Here is a 15,582-nt window from a genome sequence, read left to right as displayed (position 1 = left end):
TTTCTGTTCCTTCTGGATGCCAGATACAGTGTTCCAGAATATGATTGAATTGAACCCCTTGGCTGAAATTTCTAAATCTGACCATATAGGGACCATAAAATGGGCCTTCTTAGTGGCTAGAAGCCTCTTATAGTCACGTCTAAGCTTTAACATCTGTGGTTTGTTGTAGTGGGTGTCTTTGAATCAAGCGCATAGCTGCCCATAATGTCTTTCTTGCACAATAGCATTCTGGATCAAATCAGTTAGATCTGGTAAGCTGGTTATTTCTGAAGGGCAATTTATCTGTTAGAAAACATTTCTTTTGGCATGGAACACAGATTAGGGTAGTCAACCAGCACATTGTTGGAACCTTCAGTAGGTGAGGAAATCGTCTTTGCCCAAATCTGAGCATTCTCTGAATTCAAGAAAGTAGACAGTGCGCTGGTGTTCACCTGAGCCCATCCGAGGTGCCTAGCTTGCCTCACTTCAAGATTAGCTAACAAACACTTTCCTTTCTGTTGTCTGGATATGATGGGAGTTGAAGTCCAAAATAACTAGAGGTACAGTTTTCTGTTCCTGGCTGATTGTATGGGAACATATTAAGTAGCTATCCAATTAGGTGTTAGGAAATAGTTCTCAGTTGATGCTTTGTTCTGTTTTTAAAAAATAGCTTTGTGGAATTAATTTCAGACAAAAGTCAAATCACTCTAAGCCCAAAAAACTAATCAGAATTTGCAAACATATTTGTTTGGGTGGAAAAAGCCATGATATTCCAGAACTGTTGCAGATACCAGGCACTGAGCACTGCAGCAGCTTAATTTAATAACTTTATCACCATTAGATCCATCACTAAACAAATACACAAAACTGTCTGTTTCAAACATCAGTGGTTGATTAGTGAAAATAATGTTGATGAATGAGCAAACCAATAATAGCTCAAGCCTGAGACAGAAATACAAACCTTGGTCCCAATTCATATGGGTCTCAAATTCTGGATTATGATGGGGTTACTAAGACAACTTACTTTCTTCATCTTGTAGTAAAGAAGGATACAGTAGGCATTAGGAATCCAGTAGGCCAGGAACATGAAACCTGTGGTCCTCAAGAGGTTGCTGAACTGATGCTCAGCATCCTGCTGGGATGTTGCTAAGAGTAGGGTCATGGAAGATCATATGTTTCTGCCTGTGCTATAGGACTTTTGGAGCTACTGTACCAATTCAACTGATATCAGGACAACAAAACAGTCAATAGGAATCTATCATAAAGCTTCTGAGTCTGACCTGGCACATACTGTAGGTATCTTGAGGACCTGATAGCACTGATAGTCAGACATCAAACATATCTAAACAACATACAAAAATAATGAGTTCCTGCCTATTTTATGCAAAGATCATACATATTCATGAAATGTAGATGCAGAATGTACCCTTGTTACAATTTCAGATCGTTCTATTAAGTGCAGAATCAAAGTCGTAATATCAGTTAGCAGTAGTAACCAGAGAGTATCAACAACTAAGTTAGTTCAGCATAAAATTGTCTGAATATAACCTTGTTTAGGTTGGATACATCATCCATGTCCACTAAACTGTTTCTTTTATTGTGGAGAATAGGGAATAGATCACCTGGTATCCTACTTTCCACCTCTATTCTGTTATTGTTATGGACATAAAAGGATTAAAGCTAGAAAAATCAAAGGCCACTCTCTTTGGGACTGTCCATGCTAATTACTCAGGATATTGTTTCCAGTGGCTCTGCAAAGTTCTGTGCCTTTTGATCAACAGATATTGAGAATGTAAATACCTGTAGTTGTTATTAATCTGCCCTTTCTATCTCTTGCTTCCTGTTCATGCCTTTTCCTTCCTGATTTTTGTCCCATTTTTTGCTGTTAAATGTTTCTGATGTTTCCTGATGTTTAATAAGTAAACATCGGGTTATATTTTTGCTAGCTAAAATGAGTGGCCTGTGTGTTTGCTTTGATCTGGGTAGAGGGATTGACTGGGAGTGTGCTGGGTGTAAACTAAACTGGAAATTGCCCCCAGTAATTTTCCAACAATTTAAACAGTAATCGATCATGTCCAGAAAATATTTCTAGCTCCTTAAAAAGTCTGTTGCTGACTCTTTTGTGGCACGCCACTGCCCTTGCTCTATGCAATAAAATAATATTGTGGTACAGAATATATTTAATCACCTTAAGATGTCGGTATGCTCTTAGGTCCTAGAAGGAAATGATCTGTTCTATGATTAGATTTATATAGCAAGGTCATCTTCACATCATTTTTCACACACACACACTCACACACAGAGGCACTCCAGTTTCACTATTTAATTTCACTTAGGCCAAGTAGCTCTGAAATGCATCAAAAAAACTCATGTAAAAAAAAAAACAGGGAGGCAATCTTCAAAATACATTACATATGTCTGCCTTTCAGCTAAAATGTATCTTTATAGTTCCCAATTTATTCTCCAGAGGAATGTGAGGTGTATACGAGAGTCTATACTACTCTGCCCCACGCAGACTCCCATTTTCTTCTTCCTGGCTTAACCATTTTTGAGTATAAGAATGCTTGTTTCCTAACTGATAAATAATTTCTATGAACCTGAGGCACTGAAAAGTACAAATAAGGATTTTTTCATTTTTTAAATGGAGTCAAGTAATTGTTTTCATACAGTCAGGTAAATAAATATAAGCGCTGTATAGTTAAATCCAGTCTCTTGGCTTCAGTATACTTTTACAGTGCAAAGGGGATGGATAGTTTTTTGTGACTAGAAGTCACTTTTTCCTTCTGACCATTTTCAGCCTCCAAGGGGCTTGTGGGGCAGGGGAATCAGGAAGAGTTTAAAGTGCAAAATAGGTGTGTGATGGCTTGAGTTCAATACACTTATTCCACCCCTTACTATTAGGAAAAAGCAGACAAGTGAAAATGCTAATTTTCAGTTTTGCCAATTTCAGCCATGTGCTCTGTGGGAAAAATGGGATTAAGAGGTGACTTTAATTCTGGAGTGCCCACCACTGAGGTCTAGAAATGGAATTTGGGACTCAGGCTACAATTTTTCCTGCCATCTTCAGGTACACTGGCCCTTAGAATTGCACCTGATAGGTATTTCTCCCACAAGCAACTCATTCAGTCCAAGACAGAAACAAAGAAACAATCTTTGTGAACAAGAAGCTTTCTCAACATGATGTCTACAACCTGTCTTTTCAGTAAAAAAAAAAAGAAGAAAAAAGAATGAAATCTGTTGAGCAACTTATCACAAGACTGTCTCTTAAAGAATAAAATTCCTTGTTCAGCACAGCACTTGTCAGGCTCCAGAAACTGCATTTCTTCTGTAAATATCCTTGATTAAGATGTACGCAATAGCCAGGTTGTTATTTTTATTTCAGACATTGCCAATTGCCTTGATGGATACTGCATTAAGGAAATGGGGAAGATGCACTAAATTCCTTCAGTAAAGGCACAAAACAGTCTCAGGGAGGACTTTCCAAAAACCTAAGCAGGAAAGAGATGGCTGGCCTTTTCAAACATGTGTACTGTTATTATCACGCAGCTCAGTTTTTACCAAAATAGAATGGATTTTTTAAAGGAAAAAGAGAGAGAGCAGCATTATTTTATCAGAATAGAGCTGGTAGGCATGCTAATACTTTGAAAATATCTCCCAAGGGCCAAAGAAAACAAAAAGGTCAAGCAGTTTAGTGGTAACATCGATACTGAAAACCAAAACAGTCTTGATCATGGATCCTTTTATGCAGAATTATTGAGACTAGGTTAAGAGCAAAATTAAAAAATCGTATGCTAGATAAACTGAAGGGTCTCATGTAGAATAATCAAGTAAGACTTCATGACAAATAGGCCCAATATGTTTTGGTGCCTGAGGAAAAGGGTTGAATGAGATGCCATGCTTCTATCCCATATTCCAAGAGGACCATGGGAAGAAGAGAAAAAGCAGGGTTGGGATGCAACAAGATGGAACTTGTGAGACAGAAGAAAAGAGTGTTTATTTATTTATTTATTTATTTATTTATTTATTTTTTTCAACCACCCATCTCCCCCCAATGGGGGAACTCTGGGCGATTCACAACAAACATTAAAACATAAAATATATAAACACATAAAACCTTAATTTAAAACATTACTAAAAAGAAGAAGGAGAGACCAAGAGGATGAAAAATCTGAGGCTGAAGGCAGAAGGCCTCTATGGGGCTAGCCATCCCCACGCTTGAGGTATTCCCACCCCACCCCAGGACAGGTGGCAGAACCAGGTCTTCAAAGCCTTACGGAAGGCCAGGAGTGTGGGGGCTAATCGCACCTCCAGGGGCAGGATGTTCCAAAGAGCGGGGGCTACCACAGAGAAGGCCCGCCTTCTGGACCCCGCCAGTCGAAGTTCTTTCACTGAGGGGGTCCGAAGCATGCCCTCTCTGCGTGATCGGGTGGGACGGGTTGAAGTCATAGGGGAGACGCGGTCCCTTAGATAACCTGGTCCCATGCCATGTAGGGCTTTAAAGGTGATAACCAACACCTTGAATTGGACCCAGAAGCAAACTTGGGAGTGTTTAGTGGAGAGAAATAAACATGAGATGATGGAGAAATTAAGCACAAAGAAGCCAAACTGAATGTAGAGAGCAGGAGGGTGGAAAAGCAGATGACAGATGGTACCACAAAAAGAAGGGGGCAGATTTGGTTGCTTCCATGAGACAGATGCCCTGATGGTTTAAGATAACCATCAGACACATGAGCTCTCAAGATGGATGTGCTTCACACCCTTTGTATCAAGGTTCAGGCCATAAAGGTAGAATAACCCTCACACACATGAGCTCTCAAGATAGATGTGCTCTACGCCCATTGTATCAAAGTTCAGGCCATAGCGGTTCTTGAAGCTTCAGAAAACATTTTTTATTAATATTGTGTCATGGATGTTCCTGATCCACTCCAGAGCAGACTAAGGCAGAAAGAATGGCACGCAGCAAGCAGAGATAGGGTGGAAGCTTTGCCTGATTTAGCTGTAATAGGTGACCTCCAAATTTTGACACTATGAAAAAGGGAGAACAATCTGAGCGCTGCACAATTATGAACTTCTTGTAGTAATTCCTTAATAATAAGGCTGTGTGAAACATATAAAAAGGGTTCTTTCCAAAGCATTCAAGGAAGCAAAGCACCCCCTCCTTGAAACATTAATAACAGCCATGTTCTTGGGAAAGTTTATGTAACTACTTTGAAGGCTGACCCCAGTTGCCTGCATGTTGTGTCTACCACAGATCACACTTTTACTTGGACCACCAGTGAAGTGTATAAACATACACACACACATAGAGATTGCCTGGAGCAGCCTTCAAAGCAGCTAGATAAACCTTGCTGGAGGGGTGTTTTGTTTGCACTGACACAGTTTGCAAAGCATCTCTTTTGCATGCTTTGCACAGTCTTACTTAGTGTTGAGTTGCTTCGGTGGCAATTTAGGATTAACCCCATTCAACTCAATGGAAGTTAGTTTTCAGTTACATAGCACTGGGTCATTCATCCTGATATCAAGATATCTTCTCCAACCAAGCTGCCTTTGTGGTACATAAATACATCCCAAATTTATTCAGTCATAAATTCCAGGCAAGAATTTTTAATAAAAGCTTGAAATCCTGCAGCAAATAAAACTGCAGCCAAGACTGCCTTCATATTCCTGACCTTATGAATGAGCTCTTTATTAACAAACATAGGGAGAGATGGATACCCTGCAGTTTAGGAACATATGGAAATTTTTAATTAAAATTGTTGGGTGATATTGCAGCCTTCGTATGTGCTATTGTTCCTACAGAAAAATAAACACTATTCGATGTTCATTTCACACTCTGATCCTTGAGATGTTGTTTGAAAACATGGCTGCTTATTTGTTTACTCCCATTTAATTATTTCTATAGGCTGTCACACTAGATCATTCTTATTATGTCTATCACTGTCCTGGAAGGCAAGTTAGGCTAGTCGTTTATAACTTTGCCAGGTGCCACTTTTTATTTTTGAACCTTTCCACATTTAAAAGTTCTTATTTTATAACGTTAAAATGAATAGAAACAGAAAACAAAAACAAAAATGCAAACAAAAACTTTAAAAATCTCATTCAAATGCAGCAATAGTAATGATAGCTATGTAAAAATTGCTACAATTCCATTTTTAAATAATGAATTGAATCTTGGCTACCCAGAATCACATTGTCCCGTCAAAGCAGAGAGTTGGTACATTTGAAGAAGCCAACATTTGAATCTAGCATTAAAGTGTTCTACCAGGAACACATGACAGTATTTTTCACAACACTCCCATAGTAAATCCAAAGTGCTTCATACACAGACAAATTCCAAAATGTTTGGAACATAATTTAGCAACATGTTAACTTTTTAAAATCTAAACTTCCTTCTAAGAACCTGGTTTACCATGATAAGAATATTCAGCCAATAAGAGACAACCAATCGATTTAACAAAATTTATTTCATCTCCAATATAAGGAGATAGACAACCAACTTTTTTAAACATCTGTTGAGTCTAATTTTTTAAGTAAATTAACTTCATTTTAAGATCAACACAAATGTATTTAACATTTTCTAAAACCTTAGATCATTGATTTTGTAAAGGAAGAATTTCTGATTCTGTATTGTAAGTTTCTTGTATATTGTCAATACTTATTTTACTAAAGTTTTTAAATTGTCAGTAAAACTTTATTACTGGTTTAGACTCTAAAAATCTTTAATACATTCAAAGCTATAGGAGTTTCTGAGGCAAACAATGCATGTTTCCAAAGAGAATAAACAAATGCTTTAACTGAAAGTATTGCCATTCAGCTTTTTAGCAAACCTTTCAAGAGTTTTTAGATATCATTAGTAATTAATTGATTAAGGGCAACTATCTCATTTTCAACCCATACCAAAAAAAAAAAAAACAACCAACCCTGCCATTTTAAAATAAGCATTATTCCAAAGAGGCAGGTTCTCATGAAAGCAGTCGGAATCAAATGTTTGTTTCTTACCCAACATCATCCAAATATATATGACTGCCTTCAGTGCTAGAAATACTATACTATAGAGTTCCTGCTATGTTTCAAACCAAATGCTTGCCAAATTTTAAAAGTGCCAGTAATAGCTTTCTAATTAGTCCCCTATCTGCACAAAATCAATATAATTTTCATTCCAGTACATTACTCCTAAACAGAGGTTACAAATTATGACCACAATAAAATTTAAAATCAAGAAAATTAAACCCCCACCTTTGTATAGCAGTCAGAACTTTGGCCATTCAAAAAACATTTAATCATCAACATACTTAATTAATTAGTCAATCATTAATTATTAAATGGAACCTGCTGGTGGTCATTCATGCCTTACTCACTTCCCAATTAGACTACCGCAATGCACTCCACATGGAGCTGCCTTGAAGACCTCCTAGAAGGTTTAGCTGGTCCAGAATGCAGCAGCGCATGCAGCTCTGGGTGTGCCAAGGTTTGCCTGTGTTACACTACTGCTGTGTGAACTGCATGGGCTTCCAGTTACTTTCCAAGTGCAATTCAAGGTGCTAGTTATCATTTTTAAAGCCTAAAATGGCACAGAACCAGGGCATGTGGGGGACTGCCTCTTCTTGAGGGTATCTGCCTGCCCCACTAGATCTAACAGGGTCCCCTCTATCAAACAGTACAATCTGGTGGGACCTAGGAGGCATGGCTTTTCTGGAGCAGTGCCTGCTGTATGGAATAGCATACTCGCCCCCCCCCCCAAGATCCAGAGGGCACCTACCTTCTTGGTCACCAGAAGGTCACGAAGACCTGGCTCTTCCCCCAGGTGCTGGGTTAGGATCTAAGTTGGGCCCAGCACTTGTGCAATTGCTGTGAGGTTGTTATGGTGCCAAGTGCCAGTGTGATGGTCCTTAATTTAGCGGGGATGGGGATGTTTGTATTTTTTTATATATTAAATGGGTTGGATTGTTCTTAGCTACCCTGGGCTAGATTGTGTAAGATGGGTGGCCATATAAATCTTTTAAATAAATAAATAAATTTCTGTAAAAAGCTTACGGTCTATTGGCATATTATTAGATTTTTTCTAATAATTTATTCTTATATAGCCAGAATATTTACCTATACAATTTACATTTAATTCCTGCCAGCTGTATACTTTAAATATCACAAGTCTAATAAAGCAGGGCAAAGGTTCCAAGAGGACATAAGGAACTTAGATGAGTTCCATGATACATCTTAACTGAGCGGGAAATAATCCTATTAGTAATTACTGTAGAAAAACTAGATTAATAAATTTAATCCAAGAAAAAAAACATGGAAACTATTTCTTTTACCATAACTTTATTTGAACAATGTAATGCTTACAATATCAAATGCTTTTTCTGCATCTCACAAAACCACAACATTCATTTCATGATTCTAAGAGTATATGACTAAAGGATCTCCCAAAAATGTAGTTTATGATCTATTTTTATAAAACCAGATTGTGCAGGATGAACTATTACCTTTTGCAATTTTTGTGTCAAAAGTTGTAATCAAAATCTTTGCTTCCATCATTAGCAAGGTTCTTGAGGAATAACTCAGACAATTTGTAAGATCCTTACCCTGTTTTCAAAAAAGCTATTGCATAAGTCTCCCAGAATTATAAAGAGTTCCCCCCCCCCACATCTGGCTTGATCAACAAATTTGAGGTCTGTCTGAGATGCTTTTAAACTTTGATACAGGGTAGGACTCTAAGCTTCATGAAAGAAGAAATTATAACTTGGAAAGGAAGGAAAAGGAAACTTTAAATACTTGTGTAGGAAATCATATCTTGGAATTTTACAATGCCTTCACATCTGCTACATAGCTGTAGTGAAAAAAATAAATCTAACAAACAAAATGGAGACTTAATCCTTTCCCCCATTGTCTTTTAGATATGACAAGGGTCAAAACCCAGTTCATCTCTTTGCCTAATCCCATAAGACCCAAATTGACCCTCCCTGTCCCAGGCAAAGCCTCCCCTGCAAGTCCATGTAAACCAAAGAATAGAAGTCTCACTCACCAGCTCACAGTATAGTCTGAGGGCAGCTCTACTACAGAAAGCCCTCACTTAACAACCACAATTGGAACCAGCAACTCCATTGCTAAGTGGCATGGTTAAGTGAGACATCACATGACCGTGACGGACTTACGACCTCATTTTTGCTGCAGTCATTAAACAAATCACTCATGGTTGTTAAATAAGACATCATGCGAGTGCAACTTGCGATTATACCGCCAGCTTCTCTATTGACACTGCTTGTCATAAGTGTAAGGACTGGTCATAAAGTTACTTTTACAGCACTGTTGCAACTTCAAACAGTCGCTAAACAGAACATTTCTTAAGCAAGGACTACCTGTAAGGAAATTGGAACATAGAGAAACCCTAACCTTCCGTCCTTTATCAGCAGATGACCAGTATTCCATCTCCTTTAACAACAGACTACCTCAGCTCTGCTGTTCTGCTGAAAAGCCCATTTTAACAAACAATAGAACTAACCTCAGGTACACTGACAAGAACCTGCCTAACTTCCCCAAACTGGCCAACCAATCAGATCCCTAGGACTTCCCACCTTGTAGCCCTCAATTCCTATACAAATCTTTGTGTTGAATAAAGAGCTGGCAATTTCTCCTCTGGGTTGTGCTCCTTACTTCAGTAAATGTCCACAACGTAGCAACTTAATCATTTATATACTTTTGAAATGGGTGTATCGAGCAGTTTAGTTCCCATGTTATTGGGAATGTGGTGAAAAACTAGAAACTATTGGCTTCTTAATCAAAACAATTGAAATTTAATAAAATATAATATCTTCAATCAAGGGCTCCGTGGAAATAGTTCACAGTGATTCAGGAACAATTATTCAACTTTTAGACTTATAGATTCGTCTTTATAGTTTGCAAGTGGTGATTCCAGATGAGTGCACTGAAACTTTTTAAAAAGAAAATACATTTTCCAAAGGTATTTCAGGCTCACTCAATGGATTTAGCTGCATCATTAGTGTTGCAGTTAATATAAAATATAATAATTCTATCAAATCCAGCTAGGCTTTCCAAGAGAATGGTATAAAAAAAAATCTAAAGCACATAGATTGCAGAATGTGCTATTATCAATAATAAATCTGTACAGTCTGGTTTTATAAAAAGATCCCAAGCCTCTAATAAATATTAAATTGCATGTGGATATTTTAACAATTCAACCTGAGAATCTTGAAATGCCCTTGCTGGCTTCATTAAATGTGAAAAAAGCTTTTGACATGCTACAGATTAAACATTTGGAACATTATTGAAATACGGATTGGAACAAATCTAATATATTACTAATCAATAATGTTTCTGTGGAAATGTTATAAAAAAAAAGAATTGTTTGTTGGGAATGATTAACCTAAGAAAAATATATTTGTTAGGGCCATTAGTTCTGGGTGTGAGGATGCCCTTGGAAAATCCTTGAGTTGCCCACTTCCATCAAAGTCTTCCATTTTTGGAATGATGAAATAGGTATAATTTGATATGCCTCTTTCACTCTTAGAGGAAAAGCGGGACATAAATATATAATATATATGGCAAACAAATGCAAAGGAAGTAACAAAATAGGTAGATAGATCTCCTTTGTGCCTCAGTAAGACAGACAATTAAATTTAAAGCTTTTTTTTTGTTTGTTTAAGTTAAAGAAAGGTAGATAAACCTCCTTCTGCCGCCTTGTACATTTTAGAAAGTATATGGAAACTCTATCTAGCTCTGGTTCAAATCTGATGAATATAGATCTCTACAAAAATGCATTGGTCTGGAAATCGGCCCTCAACAATTTACATTTAAATGGATGAATTAACCCTGCTTTGCACATGCCTAGCTCTGAGAAAGTTCCTACAGATGCCAAAAAATGTTTGATTCAACCCATTTAGTATTAGAGAAGCCAACATTTTTTTTAAGGTCTTACTATTTGACTTGGAAATGTTTGCATTATTGATTAGTGTGTGAACTTGCTTCCACAACATTCCAGCTTGCTCTGGAGTAAAATATTTATGTTTTCTTTCACCTAGGAAAGTTTCAGGTTTATCTCATGACGAAAGGGAGTAGGAAGAAACTGGATTTAGCAGGAGATTTTGGAAATGGTGATAAAGCATATCCGCATGCTTAAGTTTTGAAAAGGAAAGCCAAACAGAAGCATGATGATGATGATGATGATGATGATGATGATGATGATGATGATAATGCATCTAAACATCTGGCTGACTGTGCAATCAATAATAATAAATCTCAGAGAGAAGGAAAAGGCTCACAGGCTCTTTCCTTCATCTGTTCACCACACATCTCTATCCAGAACACTAACTATAAAGTGCGAACAATAGAGTTTTTGCACAATGCACATGTAAGCGACCTCAACTGCCCTATGAATAATGGATAGTATTCATCAGAGTTGATAGCAAAAGCAACAATATTGTACTTTGTAGCTTCCCTTTTAAGCAAGACAGTGAAAGAGAAAGATAATACAGTCTAGCGCATGTGTTTGCTATGCTAATATTTTTTCTTTTCCTTGTATTCTTGCTGTGACACAATCCTAGCAGTAACTACTTGTTCTGGCATAATTAATGATGTAGAAACTACAGCAATCAGAAACTTTGGATGCAATCTTTTTAAAAAAAAAAGAGCCAGTCAATGAACAATAAATTCCAACTGGTCACTGCAACTAAGATTAATTACGGGCAGTTCCTTTGGATTCTCATTCCAGCCAGACACATGATAACTCCAAAGACAGAAACAGATTTAAATCACGAATTATACTTCAATAAGCCTATTTATTTCCTCTATAATTATTCAACTATTAAGTATGATTGGAAGAGATTTTTTAAAAGCAACTATTTCAGAGAGGGTAATCACAGCGCTCCTTTTTTCTCTTATGGAGTTTTCTCTCTTTTTTTTAATTTCAAAAGCATGAATTATCCTTCAAAAATCTACTTCTTTTAACAAGGTCAAATGATGAAACAGATACTAAACTGTTTCATAACCAACTGCATGATAGAATGAAATAGTTATTCACACAGTAGCATTGTGAGTCCAAATCCTAAAAATAACACTGGCTTCTCCTGTCTCTGAACTCTGATTATTACTGCCTAGCATTTGGTTCTCCAGTTTCCATGGTCTAAAATACAGATCTCCCTGCACCTTAAGCTATTCATGATATTGTAAGTGGGTAAGTACATTCTTCCTCCTCTGGATAAGGATTCTCACTACTATTGTTTTTGATTAGCTCAGAACATTTCTATGCTGTTATTGGGGGCATCTGGGGAAGGGTCAAAAAAGTCAAAATGGCAGCCACAACCATGCAATGGAAGACCCACCCTTTTTTACATGCACTGGGCCAAAAAGGGGCAAGGCTTTGATAGTGCAGCCATGCCCACTATCTTGACTTTTTTAACCTCCCCAGTGGACAAATTAAATTTATTTAAATTTATTTAATTTGTAGTCTATCTTTCTACTAAATGTAATGTAAAGGTTAAATTATAAAGCAAATCAATCCATTTAAAACATATTTAAAACAGGGCAATAAAAAGTAATGTTTCTAACTTAGAAAGCTTTGTTAACATTTGTAGGAGTGCACGGATTTCCATGTTCAAAACAGCCTTGCCCTTTTCCTGCAGTGATTCCTGGGATGCTCAAATCACCATGCAGGGCCATATGGTTATCTGTTCCTTTCAGAAAGCTTCACAGGGGAAGAGAGTTTGGAGAGAAATAGACCTGCGACAGGGTAAGTACAAAGGTATTGCAAAAATCGACTGTACTTAAAAAGTGATAAAAAGACTCTATGCTCCCTCTCAGAAGTTAAAAAGGTACACACAAGCTTATCGTGGTTCCCCATGTGAAGTTTGATCAAATTCTTTCCCTTGCCAGATTCTTCTATTCTCCTTGCCATTTTGCCCCATAGCTTAAACAAACAAGGTTTAAAAAAGAAAAAAGGAATGAAAATTTCAGCATAGCCTTAATCTACATTATGAACTGTTATAGATTCTTTCTGTGGGATTAGAACTCACAGTCTTCTGGTTTCTAGCTTGGTGCCTTAACCACGAGATCAAACTGACCAAAATTTCCACAATTATGACTACAGAGCCCAGGTAAATTTATATGTACAGTGATTACAAGACTTTGTCTATTATACTAGCTAAATTTTCATAGAGATTCTATCTCAGCACCATTTGCCCAATTTTTTCATATCTCAGGTCCTCTGTGGGAAGCTGATGCAAATAGCATGGGAATTTGATACGTCAAACATTCCTGCCTCTATCATTCTTTAGAGGAAACTGATGACAATCAATGCGTAGGGGAAGCGGGCAACGGTGGAGATGGCAGAAGATCCTTTGAGCACCCATGAGTGTTGAGCACAAGCAAAACATCAAGCCTCTTTGAGGCTAAATGAAGGTTTATATTTACCTTTTTCTATTTCCTTTTTATATCGTGGGTGTTTATCAGTCAGTCATTTTCCTTCTAAATCCAATTCCCACTGAATTATTTTCCATAAATTTGATGTTTCTGCAGAAAAGCTTGCTTTACATTCTTGCAAGAGATGAACATGATAAAAATAGATTAACAGGGTATCAGCTCTGTTTTAAACATTACAGCAAAGAGATATAGCTTCATTATGATTGGTTGATTGATACTGCCTCTCCTAAGCCTAAGGTGAAATGTAATCAAAACTTTCATTCAGCAGTAATAAGACATTGTGAAACTGCAAAAGGATGCAGGAATATAGCGGAGATGGCGAATACCAACTGAGTTAAGAAATTGCCACAATTTTCTCAGTGCCTGATGGCTGGGAAATATTAGGCTCCTAAAATCTGCATGGGCAAAAGGCAAGTAAGTGTAGGTAAGTGTGGAACTGTCTTGTTGAGAACTGGAGATCAGCAAGAGAAGAGATGATCCCAGCTTAGTTGTAATGAGGTGTTAAGTACACCATAATGATTGCAGAGACAAAGTGGCTTGAGATGTAAAGAAAGGAAGGACAGAAGAACCCGCAAACTGAGAAAGAGTGTGAATCTTGACATGTTTCCAGGATAAGACAGCAAATCACTGTAGCAACTATTAATGAGAAAACCCACAAATACTGCTGGTTATGTTACCAATTTCTTTAAAAAAAAAAAATCCAACCAACAGTAAAATAAACTGCCTTCCATTTAAGGTAAGAGGTAAGAAATGTTCATTCACAGCAACAAATACCACAATGGAAAAGAACTGTAGGAATAGGCTTCATGTGTCTCCTCATTCCTTCTGAGCTAGTAGATACACCATTCTAATATACAGAGATTAATATCTAAGGTAATAATTTGCAACACAGAGTATAATGCCAGCTCTGATGTAGCATCACAATTCTACATGTCTCATTCTCCTTCAAGTTCAGTGTAACTCTTGACGACTTCACAAACATGTAATTGTCTTGACAATAATTTGGAAGTGGTTTGCCATTGCTTTCTTCTGGCCTTTTTTCAAAACTTCCCAGATCAGCCTATCACCAGGGTATTTCCTGGAATGACCCCAGTGATGCACAAAGTGAGTACTTGCAGCTCAATTCCACTCTGGGCTAGAAGGGCCAAATCAATTCCCAGGCTAGCATCACAATTCTATATGTCTCATTCTCCTTCAAGTTCAGTGTAACTCTTGACGACTTCACAAACATGTAATTGTCTTGACAATAATTTGGAAGTGGTTTGCCATTGCTTTCATCTGACCTTTTTTCAAAACTTCCCAGATCAGCCTATCACCAGGGTATTTCCTGGAAGCCTCCTATCCACATGTCAACCAGGTCTGATCTTGCTTAGCTTCTGAACTCAGAAGTTGCTCTTGAGACAGTATTTGGCTCTGATTTTTGTGGAGATCTATGATAAGATCTTTCTATAAGAGCTGTGTTGTCAGTGAGATTAATGTCATGGGGGAAACTAAAGGAGAAATCCTCATCTTGTCAGGGAGGTTTACAATCTTAAGAGTTTCTATGCCTCTTCCATAATTTTAGTCAGGCTTGTGTACATGTTATTTATATTAACTTTACTAACATAGCTCTTTTTGCTTGTAATTTTTTGTTTTGCAGAGGTTTAATTTATTAAATAGAGATAAACAAAACTGAATCCAGCCCCGTGAACTAGAGTTTGGTTGAGTTCTCCATGCATGACTGAAGTTGCCATGAAAGCATCTGCTGCTTTTGAAATGTATTGAAGAAAGCATCTGATTGTTTTTCCTTAACTTAGATTGTTTCAAAACTAGGAACAAGAGTTTCATAGAAAGTCATGATTTAGCTTTTCAAAATGTTGGCATCTGCACCCACAAAGGAGCTGGTTTTGTGATGGTGGCCAGCTCATTTAATGTTCCTAGTGGAACTTCAAGGAAAGGAACTCACAGTTCATAATAGAACAAAGTGTTCTGAGTTTGACAATTGTATATACTGAACCAGGTTGCTATGGATTTTGAAGCCATCACTACATTCTTTAAGATTTCCGAAACCATTATAAATAAGTTGCCAGACAAGTCAAGGCACATATGCAGTCCTTTTGTAATATGCTTTTTGGCTCAAACGTCTTGTTGAGGAAATTACAGCAACTCTGTCAGTTTATGCAGAATATAACA

The 15,582-nt window shown here is 37.4% G+C and overlaps 1 protein-coding gene and 1 long non-coding RNA gene across 8 annotated transcripts in view; one reads left to right on the top strand and one right to left on the bottom strand.

Moving 5' to 3' along the window:
• LOC112540344 (uncharacterized) overlaps window positions 1-15,582 on the bottom strand; it is a 542,784-nt gene that overhangs the window by 127,127 nt on the left and 400,075 nt on the right. The window lies entirely within an intron of this gene.
• LOC148213712 (uncharacterized) lies at window positions 12,009-13,909 on the top strand. The gene is made up of 3 exons (XR_015794099.1): window positions 12,009-12,166; window positions 12,615-12,721; window positions 13,191-13,909. It is a non-coding gene; the product is annotated as an uncharacterized LOC148213712 (long non-coding RNA).

This window comes from Python bivittatus, unplaced genomic scaffold, assembly GCF_059951505.1.
Source record: "Python bivittatus isolate LINGU-HERP-01145 unplaced genomic scaffold, Pbiv_v1 ctg000840_np1212, whole genome shotgun sequence".
In the NCBI taxonomy this organism is placed as follows: domain Eukaryota; kingdom Metazoa; phylum Chordata; class Lepidosauria; order Squamata; family Pythonidae; genus Python; species Python bivittatus.
Note: the sequence above shows the minus strand (reverse complement) of the source record. Positions and strands in the feature narration are given on the sequence as shown.